This window comes from Megalobrama amblycephala, linkage group LG20 (genome assembly GCF_018812025.1).
Source record: "Megalobrama amblycephala isolate DHTTF-2021 linkage group LG20, ASM1881202v1, whole genome shotgun sequence".
Taxonomy (NCBI): domain Eukaryota; kingdom Metazoa; phylum Chordata; class Actinopteri; order Cypriniformes; family Xenocyprididae; genus Megalobrama; species Megalobrama amblycephala.
In genome coordinates, this window is record NC_063063.1 from 11,214,551 (window position 1) to 11,237,490 (window position 22,940).

Sequence of the window (22,940 nt, forward strand, 5' to 3'; positions counted from 1 at the left end):
ACAAGTGGTATCTAAGTACATTTTTTAAATACAGAGATAGTATATTAAAAGCACATTAAAATTCATATTTCATGGTGTCTCAAAATAGCACAGTTGAGTGCGCTTAGATGTTCTTAAGATTATCTTAAGAAGTACTAAAGAAGAGCTTTTAGTATATTAAGTACAAAATGAGTGCACGAAAATAGACCACTTTAAGTACGTTATTGAATTGGATTGGATTATGGATGCAATAGCTGTAGCTTACAGTTCACAGAATGTAGAGTGCCCTGTAGGTCTCCGAGCACACTCTACAAGGAGTATCGCTTCATCATGGGCATGGACAAACAGTATACCCATTGAAGACATTTGTTCTGAGGCAGGATGGGCTTCATCGAACACTTTTGCCAGATTCTACAATCTGGATGTTTCTTCGATAGCCTCTCAATTTCTGTCTGTACAGGAGAGCTAGGTTTAATATTTGGCCTATTTAGCTTGCTGTATACTGCTATACACTAAGTGATATGCTGCTTCGGAGTACAGAACTTGCATGTATACATGTCCTGCCCCACCATGTACACTGTGGCAATACAAGACTTCGCGAAGCATGGGTGGGGATGAGAGTCTTTTATAGTCCGGGTTATGGGCAACAGCTGGCGGGATAATCAGTCCGAGGCACGGGATTGTGGGAAATGTAGTGATGTGTGTGTGTGTGTGTCAGTATTCTGTTGAGGGTTCCCTCCGATGGCCAGAGGAGGGAATCACGGAGTTCGTCTCTGTGAAAGCGAAGAGAATATTTTTGGTGCGCCAAAAAAACAAAATAACGACTTTAGCAATGGCCGATTTCGGCAGAAAACACTGCTTCAGAAAACATCGGAGCGTTATGATTCTTCTGTGTCGAATCATGATTCGAATCGGGTGTCAAACCACCAAACCGCTGAAATCACGTGACTTTGGTGCTCCAAACCGATGATTCGACACGCTGATTCAAAACGCCCCGAAGCTTCCTGAAGCAGTGTTTTGAAATCGGCCATCACTATATGTTATTTTGTTTTTGTTGGCGCACCAAAAATATTCTTGTCGCTTTATAATATTAATATTGCACCACTGTACTTTATGGATCTTGAGAGAGGAAATGTCATTGCTCCCTATGCAGGCCTCATGGAGCCATTGGATTTCAACAAAAATATCTTAATTTGTGTTCCGAAGATTAACAAAGGTCTTACGGGTGTGGAACGCATGAGGGTAAGTAATAAATGACAGAATTTTTTATTTTTGGGTGAACTAGTCATTTAATGCAAATGACTTGAATGCTTATGCAACTTCATTGCCATGACTCTGTCATATGACATAGTATTCACATACATGTTTAGGGCTGTCTGATCTGCCTATTCTGGATGCCCTTCATAGTAACACGGCGTGATTTGACACGTTCCCTAATGTGTCAGCATCTGACGCGACGTTGAGAGACCGATATTGAAAGGGAACATCTTTGGATACTGGTGTAACCTTGGTTCCCTGAAATGAGAGAACGAGACACCGCGATCATGCCATGTTACTTGTACTCAGGATTTTCATCACTTGCTTATTCAGTCGAAAGATTCTGACGTAATGGAGCCAAGCTTCGCCTTATATAGAGGCGAAGCTTGGCACCATTGGCTATTGCACAACGCCATTGGCTATTGCAGTGCAATAGCGCAATTCGATCAGACTTCAGTATTTCTAGGGGTAAGGTGTTTCCCCAATGCGTCTGTAACGAGGCAGACTCAGGGAGATCCATTTGCAGCTTTATTAAGAATATCATAGTCGTACAGGCAGGGGTCAGATACCAGCAAAGACAGTGTCGGAGGCAGGGCAAACTCAGAGTCAAATACCAGGCAGATAATCGGGACAGGCGGCAGACAAGACAGGGTAAACAGTAAACAGGCAGAGATATCAGAAGGCAGGCGGCGGGCAGACAATAGGGGTAGTAGGCAGTCCAAGGTCAAACACAAGAGATCAAACACTAGAAATAACGCTCAGAATTGTAGCCGGGGCAAAACAAGACTTCGCAAAGCATGATGGGGTGTGAGTGTCTTTTATAGTCCGGGGGAAACGAAATTCAGGTGGAAGAGTAATCAGTCCAGGTACGGGGAGTGGGAAATGTAGTCCAGGAATGGTTAGTATTCGGGCGAGGGTGCCCTCAGGTGGTGATCGGAGGGAGCCACAGAGGCTGAGTTTGTGACAGCGTCAACATCTGACACGACGTCTCCTTCCCTCATTTCAGGAAACCAAGGTACGCCAGTAACCAAAGAAGTTTAAAATGTAGAAAATGCATTTAAAAAGAGATTTATCATTGTGTGTGTAAACGTTTGCTCATTTATCAAAAAAAAAAAAAAACCTCAGAATTTCATTATTTTGCATTATGTTCATGATGACTGAGAGATTCTGATGAGGACGCCAAAAGGCACTTTACAGTAAAATAACTAAAATAAACATAAATCCAATTGGTAATACTTCAGTCATTACTAGTGGGTTACCATGACCTTTACTTTAGAATTAATTATACTTTATGCATCATTCATGTTAATTATGAACCTGCATATAGTAGTTCTTAGAAGTTCTCTGGTAGGTATGCAAAAACAGTAGAAGTGATTAGCTAATAGTAAACTACCACTGATCAACTGATCACTATTACTTACTAATTGATTAATCTGAGTTTCATGTTAGTTAATAGTATTTACTAGAGTGTTAATAATGCGTAATTCATTTGTTCCTGTGTAGTCATTCATTAATGAGGGATCAGTATTCTAAAGTGTTACCACAGATTGCTCTGAGACTTTAGTAAGATTCAAGTGCAGCTTTATTGTGATATCCAGAATCGTAGTACAAAGCCAGGCAAGAGTCAAAACACATGTAACCAGTCCAAAAAACAAGAAAACAAAACCAGAGATCATGCTCAAATGTGCAAGTAACAATAGTAAAACCTTGATGATATTGACTGAAACAAACCGGGTATAAATAGGCAGAAAATAACAACATGAGTGAAGACAGGTGTGTGCAATGATCAGTGATGAGTCCAGGACAAAAGGATTATGGGAGATGGATATTGTGAGGCAATAGTCATAGGTGGAGTGCCCTCTGGTGGCTAACATGGGCACTCCAGTGGGTGATTATGATAATTTATTTTTCTATTAAGGTAAGATAATTAATATATATATATATATATATTTAAATTTATCTTCAACTACAATAATCAACAAAATCAATATTTTGAAACAATATTTTTTTTCTTTCTAAACAACATTCATTAACAACATTCATACAAATCCTTTATTATGAAATGGGGATAATATTCTCATACATTCTTGTCCCTATTATTTAGGGCTCATTCTCGCGTTCTATGTCCCTTTATTTCCAGGGCTAATTCGTACTCTTTCCAAGTGGACTACGACTGCGCCCCACCCTGCCATATCACACTCAAGTGACAGCCAGGGAGGGGTATGCACTCACCATCCACAAAAAGCAGTTTATTTTACACACAGGCACAGTCACAGACATACTCACACAAATGCTATTCAAATGCTATACTATTCTACACCTGTCAGTTCTACTCTGTCTTTCACTGACATATCTGTCTTTCTCTTTATATCTTTCTTATTCACCTACCACGCAGATCTCCATTAGATGGAGCGGTAAGGTAACCTGTAGGAATTTTCTTATTCACCTAGGAATTTTCTTATACTCTTATGCACACTTCTTTAACCTTTATACTTAATCTGTTTTCATTTGTTTACTGTCATCCATCAAGGCCCTCTTAACAACAAATACAGATCAGTGCATGCAATTTTCCTTCTGGAATCTACTAAATGTATTGCCATGCATCAAGGCTCACTTGACAATAAACACAGATCATGCACTATTTACTAATATTTACTGTTATCCATCAAGGCCCTCTTAACAACAAATACAGATTAGTGCATGCAATTTTCCTTCTGGAATCAAAACTCAAAAATCTTGTTTTTTGCTCTTTAAGGTTGGAGGAGCTTTTTGAGTTTCCTTACCACCATTGGCAGGCTCCAACAAACAACACAAATTAAGTAAAAACTACTTACCTTGTGGCCACCTATTGTGTTGCTCATTCAGCCAGCCCATTGTGGTTGTCCACTCTTCTGCTCTTTTCCGACCCTCGCAGCGCCAATTTATAATGGCTTCTCTTGCCTCTGTGAAGTCTTGAAGTTTTGATGCCAGAAGACAGGTTCTATTACAAACAAATAAAACCGAGTTGGTCTGCAGAACACAACTGCCGGACCAGCTCTCGCACAATCTTTTTATACAGTTTTTCTATAGCTCTCCACTAAGGTGGGATCAATACATCTTATACATTTTCAAACTCTGCACCAATATTGTTTATCTATTCTTTCATTTGTTGGTTGTGAACCCAGTCTGTTTTAAAAAGTGGAACGAGAGACCGCAACCTATTATATTAGAAGCCCCCGCTCATCCTGTAAATATTCTTTAATGGCAGAATGAGACACACAGCTTAGGCACAGTTACCATTTATCTAATGGCAGAGGTAGAGCGAGAGGCTCCAACATATGCAAGCACATTCCTTTCTCTCACAGGCCTCTTACACAGACATAGTCAGATACATGATTATAATAGGAGAATAAAATGGTTATATTATGCTTAAATCTTTATATTCTGCTTAATGAAAATCTTCAAGTGGACAAAGAAGGATTGGGCCAGAAGAACAGTCTTGGGTCCCTGCTCACCACATCCTGGACAAAAAATTCAACAGGGACTCGTTTCCACTCAACCCGAGCTTGTTCTGTAATGTTTTGGTCCTTGATTTCACCACTAGATGGTATCATTTAAACCACAGATTACTTCTCCTTTGTTAAATGGTTGTGCTCTCACCTGTGTTGGATTACTCTTAACTGTCAGACCCATTTAAAGCCTCAGTGCCTATTGTTTTTGTTCAGTTATGATGTTTGCCTAAGCAATGTCATTCTCAAGGATGGGGTTTGAGATTTTTCTGCAATCTGTTTTATCCATTTGTGGATCATATGCTTTTTGTTCCTTTTTTGTGGACTGTAGTGCCATGGATTTATCTCTCTAAACTGATATTTGAGGAGAGCTCTTTTGGTTGTGAATGTGATTAAAAAACATTTAATATATTGTTTGTATACTAGGTACAATACATACAATAGGTTCTACACTACCTCTCAAGGCAATCCCTGAATATCGATCTCATTTCACATAATTTTAACTAACCAGATTATATTCATTAATATTAATTTAGAATATAGACAAACCTTATATTACTGTAACTGTCTAAGTTGACAAATGTTTAATCTGCCATATATTAAACCATTCCTTTCAGAACATGAATCTATTAATTTGCCACTTCTATAACTCAGTGACATCAAAATCCACAAATCCCTTTACTCTAAGACTATAAATGTCATAATAGGCTGCTCAGTCATTAATTAGTTGAACAAAATAACTACATGATGTTTCTCTGTCTCTGTCATAGTCACATGTTTGCCGGGAGCCAGAGCACCTGACATCAAAGCAAATTTAAAAGTGCTGGCTAATGCTAATCGTAAATACTCTAAAATTATTATTCATGTCAGCACAAATGATGTTCGACTTCGCCAGTCGGAGATCACTAAAATTAACATTAAAGAGGTGTGTGAACTCGCAAGTACAATGTCAGGAGAAGTAATTTGCTCTGGCCCTCTTCCTGTTCGTCAGAGTGATGAGATAGTTAGCAGATTATCATCACTCAATGGCTAGCTGTCTAAGTGGTGTCCGCAGAATAATATAGGTTTCATAGACAATTGGAAAAGTTTTTGGGGCAGACTTGACCTTTTGAAAAGAGATGGTATTCATCCGTCCCGGGATGGTGCTGCTCTTCTCTCTAGTAATATGGCACATAGTCTTAGAGCTGAAACATGACAAACTGGGGCCCAGGACAGGAAAAAGCAGCAGACAGACTGGCTAAACCGACCATCTGCTAGCTGCCTCACGTTACAGAAGTCAGATAATTCCCAAAACACAGAAATTCTCACACCTAGATATTATCACATAGAGACTGTGTCTGTACCCCAAATTAGTAGAAACAAAAAACTTCCAAACCCATTTAATGGTAAAAATTTAATTGATGTTCAACAAATAAAAAATAGAGAAAATAATGATAAACAAATGATAAAGCTTGGGTTGTTAAATATTAGATCACTTTCTTCAAAAGCACTTATTGTAAATGATATTATCACAGACAATAATCTAGATGTGCTATGTTTGACAGAAACCTGGCTAAAACCGGACGATTACATTACTTTAAATGAGTCTAGCCCTCAAGGTTATGATTATCGACACAATCCTCGACAGAAAGGCAAAGGGGGAGGTGTTGCTGTAATTTATAGTAATATTTACAGTATTAGTCAAAAGTCTTTCAAATATAATTCCTTCGAAGTGATGGTACTTTACGTAACATTATGTAAGTTGACATTTGTGCTGGCTACTGTATACAGGCCACCAGGACACCATACAGACTTTATTAAAGAATTTGCTGATTTTCTATCGGAGTTAGTACTAGTTGCAGATAAAGTCCTTTTTGTTGGTGATTTTAATATCCATGTAGATAATAAAAAGACTCATTGGGATTGGCATTTACAGACATTCTAAACTCTATTGGTGTTAGAAAAACACGTGTCAGGACCCACTCATTGTCGTAATCATACTTTAGATCTAGATCTAGATAGATCTAGATATTGATGCCGTTGAAATTCTGCAGCAGAGTGACGACATCTCAGATCATCTAGTCTCGTGTATACTACATTTGGTCAAAGCGGCTAAACTGCCTCTCTGCCATAAATATGGTAGAACCATCACTTCTACCACTAAAGATCGCTTTATAAATAATCTTCCTGATCAGTTTCATCGCCTTAGCATACCAGACAGCTTAGAAGACCTTGATGTTGCAACAGAAACTCTTGTCTCAGTCTTTTCCAGCACATTAGATTCAGTTGCTCCTTAAAAAAGATTAAGGAAATTAATACAATGCCATGGTACAATGAGCACACTCGGGCCCTAAAAACTGCAGCCAGAAAAATGGAGTGCAGCTGGAAGAAAACAAAACTAGATGTATTTCGCATTTCGTGGAGAGAGAGAATCATTGAGTACAGAAAGGCCTTAAAAACTACTAGATCTGCCTATTTTTCAAAACTTTTAGAAGAAAATAAACATAACCCTAGGTATTTATTTGATACAGTGGCTAAATTAACAAGAAACAAAGCTTCAACTTCTGATGTTTCCAAAGAGCACAGCAGTAATGACTTTATGAACTTCTTTACTTGCAAGATTGATAATATTAGAGAAAAAATTATAACCATGCAACCGTCTACTGCAGTATCGTGTCAGACAGTGCATTGAAGTATCCCTGAGGAAAAATTCAATTCATTTACTGCTTTAGGAGAGGAAGAATTGTCTAAACTTGTTAAATCATCAAAATCAACCACATGTATGTTAGACCCTATACTGACTAAGCTATTGAAAGAGATGTTTCCAGAGGTCATAGATCCTCTTCTTAATATTCTTAATTCATCTTTATCACTAGGATACATACCAAAAACTTTTAAGCTGGCTATTATTAAACCTCTTATTAAAAAAACACAACTTGATCCTAGAAAATTAGTCATTTACAGGCCAATCTCAAATCTTACTTTTCTGTCAAAAATACTAGAAAAGGCAGTTTCATCACAACTATGTTCCTTTTTAGAAAGAAATACTGTAGTATCTGTGAGGATTTCCAGTCAGGATTTAGACCGTACCATAGTACTGAGACTGCTCTCATTAGAGTTACTAATGATTTGCTCTTATCATCAGATCGTGGTTGTATCTCTCTATTAGTGTTACTGGATCTTAGTGCTGCATTTGACACTATTGATCACAATATTCTTCTAAATAGACTCGAAAACTATGTTGGCATTAGTGGAATTGCATTGGCATGGTTCAAATCATACTTATCTGACCGTTATCAGTTTGTAGTAGTAAACGAAGAGAGGTCATATCAATCACAAGTTCAATATGGAGTACCGCAAGGCTCAGTACTAGGACCGTTGCTTTTCACTCTGTACATGCTACCCTTGGGAGATATCATTAAGTAGCATGCCGTTAGTTTTCATTGTTATGCTGATGATACTCAGCTCTATATTTCTTCGCGCCCTGATGAAACTTACCAATTCAAAAAATTAACAGAATGTATAACCGATATAAAAAACTGGATGACCAGTAATTTCCTACTACTAAATTCAGAAAAAACAGAGATTCTAATTTTTGGACCAAAAACTTCTTCACGTAATAACCTAGTGTAACCGGTCCTCTGCTGACCGCCGTTACCACTATCTGTGTTGTGTGTAAGAAGACTCAGGACACTTCCGATGCAGTTCACCAAAAAAGGGATTTAATATCAGCCAGAGCCAGCATTAACTTCACTCCATCTGTTGATTAATATGAATGAAGTTCATATCTCTCTCTTGTGGGTGTTTCATAAGACAAACCTCTCCCCAGCATAACCAATCTGAACTGATTTTGTGTTACAATAGAAAAAATAAACATTAACATTGAAACATTACAGTATTAACACAGTACAAGAGTATAAAAGGACATCAAAAGACAATAACGAGTGAAATACCTGTTGATTAATATGAATAAAGTTCATATCTCTCTCTTGTGGGTGTTTCATAAGACAAACCTGTATGATATAACATTTGTTAGCTGATTGATTAATCAAAACCATGCGAATAGCATATCATACGGCCCACACGATATAACTTTACATTCTCAATCCACTCACGTATAAAACATACAACAGAACACTGCAAATAGTCTCAGTACTATTTACAATAAGATATTTAGTCGATTTATAAACTTTGTCAACATATTTCACTCTTTAAATGCGGAGCTCAGAAAAACGCTTACCTCTCCCCAGCATAACCAATGTGAACTGGCGAGAGGCGCGGAGTCACTCGAAAATGGCGTCAGCAGAGCGCCAGAAGAAAATGTCAAAATAAAAGTCTCTAAATAGTGAACAGCAGAATCAACATATTACTCAAAGAAAACGGAAATAAATAAATATAAAATACATTAGAAGGATTTTAGTGAAAAGCAATGTATAACATTCAAATTGTATTTACTTTAACTTGTTACACTAGAATACTGTCAAACACTTGATGGCTGCTCTGTTAAGTCTTTGTCGTCAGCTAGGAACCTGGGTGTGCTCTTTGATACCAATTTTTAATTTGAAGGCCATGTTACTAGCATCTGTAAACCCGCATTCTTCCATCTTAAAAATATATCTAAACTACGACATATGCTCTCAATGAAGAATGCAGAACAGTTAGTTCATGTGTTCATGACCTCGAGGCTAGATTACTGTAACGCTCTACTGGGTGGTTGTTCCTCCCGCTTGATAAATAAACTACAGCTCGTACAAAATGCAGCAGCTAGAGTTCTTACTAGAACTAGGAAGTATGACCATATTAGCCCAGTTCTGTCATCACTGATGGAACTGGAATAAATACTTTGAATGTTGCGATCCTATCAGACTTATGATAGCAACCTGAATCGTAACAAAGCACTGTTTGCCAGAGGAGAACTGGCCCCCCGACTAAGCCTGGTTTCTCCTAAGGCTTTTTTTCTCCATTTTAACACCTATTTGCCGTGGGGGCGTTGCTGAGCAATGGAGGAGTGAGATGTGTTTTACATAGCTCTAGTAACTTTTCTTTTATTAATACACTAAACACCTGTATATCCACCTAAAAGTGCTTTGGAGTGACATAAGGAGACACAAGCAAGTGGGAAACTAAACCTAAAAGGAGAGAACAATGTCAAAAAAGGGAAAATCCAAAAAGAACAACCAACAAGAATCAGGCCTTGGTCAACCCCCGGACTTAACTGAGGTGGTGGAACCTGACCAACTGAGTGAGGAGGCGGACCCACCAAACCAAGCTGTACTGGCCGCTATAATTGCTGTGCTGCGAAATGAAATTACCCAGATTAAAGATGACATATGCGCCACTATCGATGTCCGTATACAGACAGTGTATACTGTGCTGAGAGGTGAACTGGCTACAACTAAAGAAGAACTGCAGACCTCCATTACGACCCTGGAGAAAACCGCGACTTCGCATGCTAACACTATTGGAGAGATAGAGAAGTCTGCCTCACACCAGTCGGACGGTGTCACTGCACTTCAACGTCAAGTCACCCGCCTGAGCTCTGAAGTAGAAAAACTAACTGAGAAATGCGAAGACCTAGAAGGGCGCTCGAGGAGACACAATATCCGGGTCATCGGAGTTCCTGAGGGAACCGAAGGACCCACGCCGAGAGACTTAATCGCCGGGTTGCTACAAGAGGTGTTATCCCTGGATGAGAAGCCTCTCATTGATAGAGTGCACCGGACCCTCCGGAGACGGCCCGAACCTCATGAGCCACCTAGAACCTTTGTACTGAGGCTACACTACTTTCACACGCTTGAGGACATCCTACGCAAGGCAGCAGCGGAGAAACAGCTCTTCTATGGTGGTAAAAGAATCCAAATTTTTCCAGACTACCTGCCTGCTGTAGCTAAAAAGAGGGCACTATTCAACCGCGCGAGGGAGCTGCTGCGGGGCAAACCTGGGGTCAGATACGGCCTCCTCTATCCTGCTAGACTCCTGATAACCCATAACGGCACACAGATTTCATTCATAGATGCCAAAAAAGTGGAGGAATATGCCAAACGCCTCTTGACATCGGGCTCGACTGAAGTGAGACAGAAGGACGCTTAAACTGATGCAATCACTGCTGACGCGGAGAAACAAGATATTTAGAGAGGTTTCCTCTCCACGTGAGTTACACACTTATACACACACAGCTGGTGCCTCACTATCTGACCGTAAATCTGCCATTCTCATTAGAAGAAAAATTGGAAAATGTTATGTTCAGCCTCATACAGATCGAGGTTTGCACTGTTATTTTATTTATTTATTTTTCTTTCTTTCTCTTTTTCTGATATTTTATCTAGAGCCCTGATAATTGTTCAGCTAGTTCTTTAAACTGTGTAAAGGGCTTACTGTTATTGAAAGGTATTCAAAACGTTATTGCCTCCGTTGGAACTCAGTTGGAAGTTACTGGTTTGTTTGTACTTACTTCCTTAAGAAGGCTCGTGCCACATTCACTTCAAATTGGCTAGAGTAGTTTTGTTTTTGTTTGTTACTATGGGGACTGGGCTGACCTTGATAATGGTTGTGGGGCGGACTGGGGTAGAGGGGAGGGGAGGGATAGGAAGACCATTCACTCAAATCCTACATATTGATAATTGTACTGCTGCGGATACTGTACTGATCACATACTCCAGATGCATGATAGTTTAAACAATCACACCAGAGGGGTGAAGGGTCTCACATTTTCTAGCTGGAATGTACGCAGAGTAAATAACCCAGTCAAGAGGGGTAAAATTCTGACCCACCTAAAGTCACTGACCTCAGACATTATGTTCCTACAAGAAACTCACCTGAGGAATGGCTCGCACGGCAGGTTAAAAGCAAATTGGATAGGGGAAGTTTACTACTCAAACTTTTTATCCAAGGCAAGAGGTGCGGCCATTCTACTGAGAAAAAGGATTAAAGGATTGTTAATCCGTTAAAGGATTGTTACGCTGCAATAATTAGGTCGGCCGGAACCGAGAACATTTCCTATAACACTAGATATACCTGTACATCAGAATAAGAATGGCATCTACGCTAATATCTGTCTCTCTGCTTATCCTGAGGTTTTCCGGGTGCTGGATCCAGGCCGTATCCAGATCAGATGGAGAACCTGTGTCTGGACCTGACTACAACGTAGCCCAGGAGACAATGGGCCTACAGATCCAGTTCTGGCTGCATCTATAATTCAGATTTTTAATCCCCGTATCCGCTTACATATATTTATATATAATCTATTTTTAATCTCTATAATAAAAATGTATAATTCAGATTTTGATCTCCATATCCATTTACATATATTATATATATCTTCCAAGGGGTTTTTTCCCTCCTAGGACTTTTTTCCCAGTGTTAGCACGCTGGGTTTTTCTCCTAGGGGTTTTTTTCCACCCCTGGGAGTCAGCCGACATTGGCTTAATGTAGCACCATCTTGTATATGTTACATATTACCACGCTTGTTTGTACAGCTTATTTTTAACCACTTCCCTTTTTTTCTGTGCTTCTAATATGTAAAGCTGCTTTGAAACAATTACCAATTGTAAAAGCGCTATATAAATAAATTTGACTTGACTTGACTTGACTTGAGAAAAGGTGTGCCCTTTTTACCGAAAAAAAAACAATCACTGATAAAGAGGGCTATATTATATTATATTATATTATATTATATTATATATACTATAATATATACTATATTATAGTGATTGGTGAAATCCATAACATTTCTCTTACTCTAGTAAATATATATGCTCCCAACATAGATAACCCCATATTCTTTCAGAAGTTTTTTTCACTGATACCAGACATCTCACAAACACACTTGATAATAGGGGGCGATTTTAATACTGTCCTCGATACATATCTTGATAGGTCCTCCACGAAGAGACTCCCAAGGAATGTCTCTACTGAATTTTTAAATAAATTTTGCGAATACTTAAAAGACCAGATTTCTTTATACTTTGAAATAAACGACAACCCTGATACCTCTCCCTCCATCCTCTGGGAAGCATTCAAGGCTTATATAAGAGGCTGTATCATCTCGTTTGAAGCTTCTAGGTGAATAGTAAATAGGACTAAATTAAAAGAATTAGAAGATCAAATTAAATCACTTGACATAGAAAATGCACACTCCCCCTCTATTATATTGCACAGGAAAATAGCAACACTTAAGTTTGAATATAACAAAATTATCTCTGCAAAACTAAGTAAAGCATTCCTCTGTACTAGGCAAAAATATTTTGAATTTTGTTGACAAACCACACAAATTACTAGCTACACAACTTAGAAAAATGGAAAATGACAGAACGATACACAAGATAAAAGCCCACAATAATACAATACTTACTACGCCTAAAGATATTAATGACAGGTTTCTTGAATTTTATACTGATTATTACTTATACTTTGTATACCTCAAAGACTGCTTCAAATTCTGTAATTATGAATGCATTTTTGGATAAATGTGAACTTCCCAGACTAAGCGAGGAAGATTGTAATTTCCTTGAACTCTGACCTCACAATTGCCTCCCTAAAGAGAAATAAGACACCCGGTCCTGATGGACTTCCATGGGAATTATACAAAACATTCAGTGAGAATCTATCCCCATACCTGTTGAAATTATATGAACATGCCCAGATACAGGGTAATTTACCCCCCACCTTAACTGAGGCTGTGATCACATTAATTCACAAAAAAGGGAAGGACCCACAGGAAGTAGGCGCTTATCGTGCTATTTCCCTCCTTAATGTCGATGGGAAATTATTTGCCAAAATATTAGCTAACAGGCTGAATCATCTATTGGGAAAGCTAGTTCATATGGACCAGACGGGTTTCATACCAAATAGGAGTGCTACTTTTAATCTTAGACGTCTTTTCAATATTATATATACAAAGAGAGGTCCACCCTCTGATCTTGTCATACTTGCACTTGACGCCGAGAAGGCATTTGACCAGATTGAGTGGTGCTACTTATTTGAAGTTCTTAATAGGTTCAATTTTGGAAATAAGTTAATGTCACTAATCAAACTCATTTATAAGAATCCTACGGCTCAAATCCTAACAAACCGGACAATATCCTCCCCGTTTCGCTAACATAGAGGGACAAGGCAGGGGTGTCCACTATCCCCTTTAATTTTTGCATTAGCTATCAAACCTCTAGCCCAATGTATTAGAATGGAACCCCAGATTTATGGATACTCCACCAAAGACACAAATAATACAATATCATTATACACAGATGACATCCTTTTATATATAACCAGGCCTCAAATTACCATCCCTAATCTTCTCGACAAAATCAACCTGTTTGGGACCTTTTTGGGTTTATCGGATCAACTGGTCTAAAAGCATTTTAATGCCGGTCCAAATGAGTGACTTATCACACCTAGATCACTTTCCATTTACAGTCTCTACAGAGAAATTTACCTATTTGCGGATAGAAGTGACAAAGTAGTACTCATCTCTATTTCAGGCAAACTTCCCCCCTCTAATAGAGCGATTTCAGACTAGAATATTATTCTGGGACATGCTCCCAATTTCTTTAATTGGGAGAATTAATTCTATAAAAATGATTTTCCTCCCGCAATTGCTATACCTATTTCAAAACATCCCAATATTTCTAAAAAATTTTTTTTTTAAAACGTAGATTCTTTAATAGTTCCTTTTCTGTGGGGACACAAAGTTCACAGAATAGGTAAAAAACATCTCTGTAGGCCAAAGCCAGAGGGGGGAATTGGCACTCCAAGACTTTTTACTATATTACTGGGCCTCAGCGATTAAGATGTTTACCTTTTGGTTGGACACATCAATACCAATGTCTGATTGGCTAATGCTGGAGCGGGAAGACTGCCACCCGTATTTTATGGCTGTGGTCCTATTAGCTCCAGACGCGGTTAATAAGTCCCTGTATAATAACAATCCCATCATTCATAGCATGATCTGTACCTGGAAACAAATCAAGACCACCTTTAATCTTAAACCAATCTCTCTTCTGTTACCCATCACTAGAAATCCCACATTTGCCCCCTCCAGTCTGGATGGAGCCTTTTCTACCTGGAGTGAGAGGGGTGTCCAATGTATCGGTGATTTATACATGGGAGCCGTCTTTGCTTCATTCACGCAACTACAGAGGAAGTATGAACTGGGTAAAAAATAATTTCTTTCATTACCTACAAGTTAGGAACTATGTTCAGAAATACTTAAGAGAATTTGAGATTGAACCACAATCTAAAATAGACGACTGAAATAAAACTCTTTCCCTGCGCCTATTATTCACGGAAACTTTCTGGTGCTGAACAGAATTATGACGTTGGCAACCGTGAATTACTCGCCATAAAAGCTGCTTTTGAAGAATGGCGCTACTGGTTGGAGGGAGCAACACATCCATTCCTGGTTCTGACAGACCATCGCAACCTTGAGTACCTGCGCTCTGCCAAAAGACTGAATCCCAGACAAGCCAGATGGGCTCTGTACTTCACTCGCTTTAACTTTTCAATCACATATCGCCCTGGATCAAAAAGCACCAAAGCTGACTCGTTATCCCGCCAACATGACTCTACTCCTCAGAACACCTCTCCAGACTCCATTATTCCGTCCTCCTTGATTCTAGCCCCAGTACAGTGGGACATCATCTCCGAAATAAACCTGGTGAACACTCAAAATCCATCCCCCCAGGAATGCCCGCCCAATCGAACATTTTTTCCGCCCAGTCTAAGAGAAAAGGTAATTCGGTGGGTACACTCTGCCTCAAGTTCCGGCCACCCAGGTATTACAGCAACAGTACGCCTGCTGCAGAATCAGTTCTGGTGGGAAACATTACAAGCTGACACCAGAACGTTCGTAAACTCCTGTCACATCTGTGCCACAGCAAAGTCCTCCAAGCTACCACCAGCAGGGCTGCTACATCCACTACCCATACCACAACGACCCTGGTCACGCATAGCCATCGACTTCATCATTGACTTGCCTGTCTCACAGGGTAATACCACCATATTAACAGTTATTGATCATTTCTCCAAAGCATGCCAGTTGATACCCTTGCCTAAGCTCCCATCAGCATTTGAAGCAGCAGAACACCTTTCCATTACGTGTTCCGTTATTATGGTCTCCCTGAAGATATAATATCTGACCGGGGCCCTCAGTTTACATCAAGGGTCTGGACGGCCTTCTTTCGTTTAATCAACGTAAATGTAAGCCTCACCTCAGGCTACCACCCCTAGTCAAACAGAACATCTTAACCAAGAAATCACCAAATTCCTACGTATGTACTGCCAGCAGAACCAATCCAATTGGAGCCGCTTTCTCCCCTGGGCAGAATATGCGCAAAATTCTATTGTCAAGCCTTTCACGAAGATAAACACCCTGTAGCATCTGCACAATGTCGAGAGTGAGCAGGTCCCCCCCCATAAACTGTGTTTAAGCCTCAATTCAAGAAACTTTGATCCATAAATCTCACATTGGCGCCGTCCTGGCGCACACGAACGGATCACGTGACTCCGTTTATGATTGCTTCGATAGATTCTTGAGCATCTCCTTCGTGACTTCAAAGGCAATGCGGACACCACGGATCAGGTTATAATAAAAGAAGAAACTACACGCACCTACTCACAGACACACACACACAAAGATCTGCATAAAGACTGTATCCGCAAATATGATTGTACCTGCAAATATGAATGTATCTGCCATTGTAGTGCTTGTTGCATTTATGTGTTACTAGTGTAGAAGCGTAGAATTTACTGTAGTAGGTTAGGTTTCTTGTTAAACGATAATATTAGAGTATAAAGTGTCTCTTCCTTAGATGATGTGCGACACTTGTCGAGTTTGATCTCTCCGTAAAGCTCCGGACTCGAGCTATTCACTAATGTATGTCACACTGCTGACAAATGCATTGTACTATTTTTAATAGTACTTCGAAGGAAAATGAACACTGATCCAACCTCATGAATTATGCAAATGAGTTCGCAAGAGAAGACAAAGGAATCCTTGCCCGCCAAAGATTGCATTGCATCCATTGGCCACCCAACTCAGGAGGTGGGTTAGTTTCGTTTTCCATAAAAGCAAAGACATCCTGATCCAATGTTGATTAGTAACTGCGGCGAAGAAATCCCGCAAGAGTTACATATTTGCGTGCACTAAAGTTTGCACAAAAGGGACTGATTCCCAAAGTTGTGTACCTGTGAGTAAAACGGTACATATTTGTGTCCAGTAAACTGGCACCAAAGAATCCGCTGAGGTTCTATAGTTGTAATCGTGAATGTGCAGTTAAAACAGCCGTAAAGGGTTAGAACCCTACAAGCGCGCTCATTTTTATATCACAAATTAAAGAAGGTGGATGCAGTAACTCTGACCAGACGCCAGAGGGCAGTCTGTTCAGGTGTGGCACCCCTCCCTACTTATTGGTTGTGTGGACTCATTGACGCCACCGTGTGGACGTTCTGAGTTAAAGCCGCTCTCCATACTTTGAACTGAATTATCTCCAAATTATCTTTGCTGCTCTAAACTGCGTGGAGTTGTACAAGTAATTTGTTTCGATGGTTATCCTTTCCAATCGTTTTTGGAATGTGGTTTACTGATTTAAATCTCGCCCTGGTGGACACTCCCAGATAAGTCAATTCCCTTTTCCTTATTTCTTTTCCTGTGTTCACAGATTTACTCTATTCGATTTTTTTTTATTTTGTTTTACTCTATTTGGTTTAACTTATTCCCTTTTTATTCTTCTCCCCCTCTTGCTCTTGAGTTTTTTATATTTACTTTGGAAGTTCTTTCCTTTGTATTACTTAATGCTTTATTGTATTCACTCATAGTCCTGTGTCCTGTTTGTTATTGTCTAACAATAACATTCACGCACACCCAAGCCTCCCTTACTTTATACACTTATTTTAAATTTAATTAAATAACATTTAATTGAAATTTAAAATTAAGTAGTGTCAATCAGTTGGCATTTTTCTCATCCAGAAGCAATTCTCTTTAGGGAAACTCACAAATAGGGAAGTGTCGGAGCCATTTTTGAGTTTAGGTTAATCTAAATTATTTTGTTATTGGAGCATGGGTACGTTTTGTTAGATTAGGGTCCTTTATTTTGTAGGGACTTTTATTTTGACAGTTGGTGAGAATATTTGAAGATAAAGATGGCCGCCTCTCACCTTTCTAAAACAAAGGAACATAGGAAGCTGTTGAAACGTACTATGCATACAGTTCTTTACATCGCTATTTGAATCGCTAAAGAATCTATATTGAAACAATTGAATCGCTGTTGAACACTATTTGGACATTATTTTTGATATTAAGTTGTGCCTTCTTTAACCACCACCCTTTTCAACCACTTACCAATCGTTTGTTGGATTATTGGAGTCCATGCTTTGTCTGCTACTACCAACCTACTTACCTGTCTGCTGCCTGTCTTGCTCTGCTCACCTGCCCTGTTGCCTGTCTTGCTCTGCTCACCTGCCCTGTTCATCCATCGGCTGGAACCCGTCTCATCCACCTCAAAAAAGGTACAATTTAAGTTTCTATGAGTTGGTTAGCTTGTCAAAGAAGCTAAGCAATATGTCCCAGCTAAGAGTGGTCTGCCATTACAGGAAGGCTTTCCCCTTTCTTTTTCCCATTCTGTTATTCTATGCACTCATTTAAATTTAATTGAGCAAAGTTTAATTCAAATTTGAATCAAGTGCATCTGAATTGTCCTCTTTTCTTTCTCTTTTCCCATTCTGTTATTCTGTGCACTCGTTTAATTTAAATTGAACAGAGTGTAATTCAAAGTTGAATCAAGGGCATCTGAATTGTTTTGTTTTACTTTGTCTTTTGTTTATTTTATTCTGCTTCTAGCTATTTCATTTTTAGACCCCTATCCTTTTGTCCTACACACTTAATTATTTAAATTTGGTTTAAACAAGATTTAAATTGAGATTTAAATTTACAATTAAGTTGTGTTTACTTGACTGTTTGTGTACTTGCAGATAAGGCCCCTCCAGCGCCCGGTGGTGAGTTGACGGTTGAGTTCCAGTGAGTGGAGCCGCCTAGCCTGGCGGATCTCGCACTGACTGTGTGTGAATCGGGGACATTCTGACCTCATATCACGGGCAACACGCAAGGACTTCAGTGAGTTGTGTGTCAGGTACAGAGAGGCAACGAGTCCAGTTTGACAAAGGCAATTTTGTTTAATTTCCCTGCTCAGGCTTCTGCACGACAGAACCGCCCATTTGGAGTAACTGCCCGTAAAGGGGACAGACTCTGAGTTCAGGGAAACCTCAATTTTGACCGGTCAATCTGGCTGTTGGCGCAAATACCTTGCCGAAGTGCGCAATTGTGCTGATGTTCCCTGTTTGAGAGGTTGCACCGTGGTACAAAGGGGACAGGTTGCCACGGACACCGCAGTCGAGTGTTTGAACGTCTAGGAAAGGTTGCCTGCCATTGAGTTCTTATCTGAGCACCCACGATTCACCCAGGCCTAAATTAGTGACATACAGTCACTTCACCTAATTGAAAGCCACAGAATATTACATATTCTTAAATTATTCAGGTGCAGGCCAACCCTTATACTCTTAAGCCATACCATCCCTCTAGGTTTTATGACGCAACAGTGCACTCGCCTGGCCTCGTCATAAACCCAGCTGTGATAGGAAGCTTAAGTTTCACTTCTCCCCTCTAGCCCTTCTGTTTTATTTTATTGCTATTCTGTTCTGTTCTGTTTTGCTTTTCTACTGTGTTTGTTTCTTTCAGTTCGCGTAAAGGCAGAGCCTGTGAGAGCCATCACGGAAACTGAATAATAGATAGACGACTGAGGAGCGAGAGTCATCAAAGGACTCTTAGAGCTACCGCCTGTCAAATTCTTTGTTTAAATCCGGCACTCACCCACACAAATTGACCCACGTGGTCCTTTTGGCTATCGACAATTAAGTGTCTAGCCTACATTCCACTAACTGTCTGCACCAGTTAACTGGAACCAAACCAAAGAATTATATAATCATGTATTATTGTAATTCATTAGCTCTGCGTGTGCTTGCATTGGTTCTGTTTGTGCTGTCTTTCTCTCGCCAACAGCAAGCCAACATGTCCAAATCATCCAGCCCCGGCACCCACTGGGACCGACTCGAGACCTGGTTGGGCGCCCTGACCAGCACGTTCCTGCCCAACGCCGCTGTGGATCCCCAGCACCTGAGCAACGAGCAGCTGAACGACAACCGGAATCGACTGATGGCCCACGATCCGACGCAGAGCTACAGCTACAAAGACTGGGCGAAAATCATCCGAGTCCTTGCCCACAACCTCAAGCTCCAGGCAGAGGACGGCCGGAGGAATCAGGCCCAGACTCAACATCACCACAATCAGCCAGGACCAGCGGAGGACAGCGGATGAATCCAAACCCGAGCTACAGGAGGAGCGGCAAAGACTTCAAAAAGCCCTGGCAGAGCTCCACCTGGAGGTGGAGCGTAGAGAACTGTTGGAAAAGGTATCCAGAGAAGAACTGACTGGAAAACTCCAACACAGCGAAGCTCTCCTAGCCAAAGCAGAGACTGAGCTGAAAGACAGACACACTAAAGCCATGGCCTGTGAAAATCATCTTAAACAGGCCCAGAAAGGAGTTATGGCTCCGAAACAACAAAGAGACTATGTGAATGAACTTGACACTGGTTACAGAGAACCAAAAAGTGGCATGGGAGGGGAAACACACGTCACAGAGTTTCCCTTAACCAGTAAATAATCCCTAATCAGTCCAAAGGGGGTTAAAAGTCCACTGCCCAAAACATCCAGCGGCCAAGAGCCGTCGCCAGCAGCTGTCACATCCAACTGCCAGCACCTGCGACAGGCTCTGATTCAAAAGCTTTCTGACCCTTCATCAGATCAAGGGCTCCCCACTGCTATGGACCTTAAACGGGGCAGACTGAAAAACCCACAAGCTTACGGCAACCGACTGCAAATGGCCTACTTCAGAGCACGTGATCAGCCAGCAATGGAGGAAGATGTCATCTTCAACACTCTGCTTCTCCGAGAACTGCACCCTGCGGTGAGTGATCATCTGGCAGCCTTGGCCTGCTCACACAGTATGTCTACTCAGCAGCTGCGAAACTTGGTCGACGAAGCTCACTCCAAGCAGAGCACTGCTCCTGAAAAGACTGTAGAAAATCAAACCAGTTACACAGTCTCTGATCACTGCACTGAAACCTGCCCATACCATTTTGAAAGACTGAGAAATGAAGCTGAAAGACAAAATCAGACTCTCAAGTCACAAAGATGTGAGCTGAATGTGCAGGCGCACAGTCCAAATGAGGTCCAACTTGAACACACAGCTCCCACGCACCACACCACTGGTCGAGTGAGCTTGGTATCTCCTGTGTGCATAGCACAAATGGACACGCTTCCCTGTTTCATCCACAAAGACTTGCCAAACTGCTTTGAGCCCTTATTGAACTCCAGACAGCTGAAAATCTGGGCTCAAGTGTGTGAACTTCTGCCTTTCCAGTCACCCCGACCACCTGAACCAGACGGTCAGGTCACAGAGGTCACAGGAAATCTCACAGCTAGCTGCGGGAACCCCGTCTCAGAGCAAAGTTCAAGTTCATTGCCCTGCACACTTCAACTCACCATAGACTTTAACTCCTTCTGCTCCAAGATCATGACAGACTCACAGCTGAATGATGTGGCTACAACAGACATTATTCACACACTGTGGGCAGACAACTCAGCCTTCAGCCATACGCTAAGTGCTCTCATTGAAGGAACACTGGACCTCCCATTTGTCAACATGCAAACACACTTCCCATTGGACTTTCGTCTGTCAACCACGACGACTGCCAAGGACATCCGTGATTTGAACTTGAAATGGAACAACCGGCGTTTAACCCATCACTTCCTGGACTTTCCAGACTTTCTGACGTACTCTAAAGCTCATATCGACAGTGCAAATGAGTTGTTGTGGGCCCCAAGGATGGTACAGCCCCTGTTGTTCCTGTCAACACCGCCAACTTCCTGTCAGGCCAGACCATCCAAGAGGTCTGCATCCTGATCAACATACAGGAAACTGTAGTACCACCTTACACCAAAGGGGGTGCTGTTTGGCTCCACATACAGTAAACTGTAGTACCACCTTACACCAAAGGGGGTGCTGTTTGGCTCCACATACAATGTGGTCAAACCCTAAACCACACGCTGGGCTCCCTCAAACTTTCACCTTAAGGCGTGGAATGTGAACTCTCTCTAAAAGCTACACCTTTCACTAAAGTGTCATCCTGTGTAGTTCACAGTTGGCTCAACGACTGCAGGGCTACAGACATCAGCAATCCCAAAGCCTATCAGCTGAGATGGATATTGAACCACAACTTCCATGACTTTGAACTCAGGTTAACAGTCATTAACTTAATACCAGCTGCAATGGTCCCAGAAGGAAGCTTAGACAACACAAGTTTCACAGCATCCTTCAAGAGCATCTCCATCACTTCCATCAAACTGGTACCCACAGAACAGGTGCGCAGGACGGAGCTGATGGAGGACCAACACCTTGCTGTACCCACAGTTGCTAACCAGCCTGCCTGCGAAACTCAGGAAAGCGCTACACCTCTGACAGCCAACCTGACAGCCGACACCACAACGGAGGAGCCACTCCCAAGGTTTGAGTCTAAAGGCCAACAGATTCAGAAAGATGCAAATGCCCTAAAGAATGATGCAGACTGTCAAAAACTCCGACAGGTCTTGAACAAATTCAAAGTGACATTTGCCAATGACTTTTTAGACTGTGGTCTCACTAAACTTCACACGGTGCATAGTGCAACACACCCAAATGCTCCTCCCACCTTCGTCAGGCAATACAAAGGTCACATCGCCTCACATGAACCAGCGAAGGAGATTGTTCGTTCAATGGAAGAAAAAGGTGTTATCTGCCCATGCAACAGCACCTATTCAGTCACCATCTGGCCCATTGTCGAACCAGACGGCAAGTGGCGACCCACCATCAACTTCAGGAAGTTGAACCAGCAAATGCCCCTTTCACGACATGCCGGATCTCACAAGTCTGCACGGGGCAGAGATTCAGCTGCCTGCCAAAACTGCTATAACAGCACACCAGCTTGGACACTTGAGATAATGGTACCCCAACAACAGCAACCAACCTGTCACAGGTACCTCAAAGAGAATGCGTGCCAAGGAATGCCCACGGCCTACGTCGATGGACAATTCTACATCCATGAGGGCATCCTACAGGCAAGTGCAGGGGTACGATGGTTAAACAACAGTAGTAT

At 41.1% G+C, this 22,940-nt stretch overlaps 1 long non-coding RNA gene across 1 annotated transcript; it reads right to left on the minus strand.

Moving 5' to 3' along the window:
• Positions 1-8,341: 8,341 nt before the first annotated feature.
• LOC125255022 lies at positions 8,342-9,146 on the minus strand. The gene is made up of 3 exons (XR_007181815.1): positions 8,944-9,146; positions 8,657-8,716; positions 8,342-8,462 (listed from the first exon to the last, which is right to left on the minus strand). It is a non-coding gene; the product is annotated as an uncharacterized LOC125255022 (long non-coding RNA).
• Positions 9,147-22,940: the final 13,794 nt, after the last annotated feature.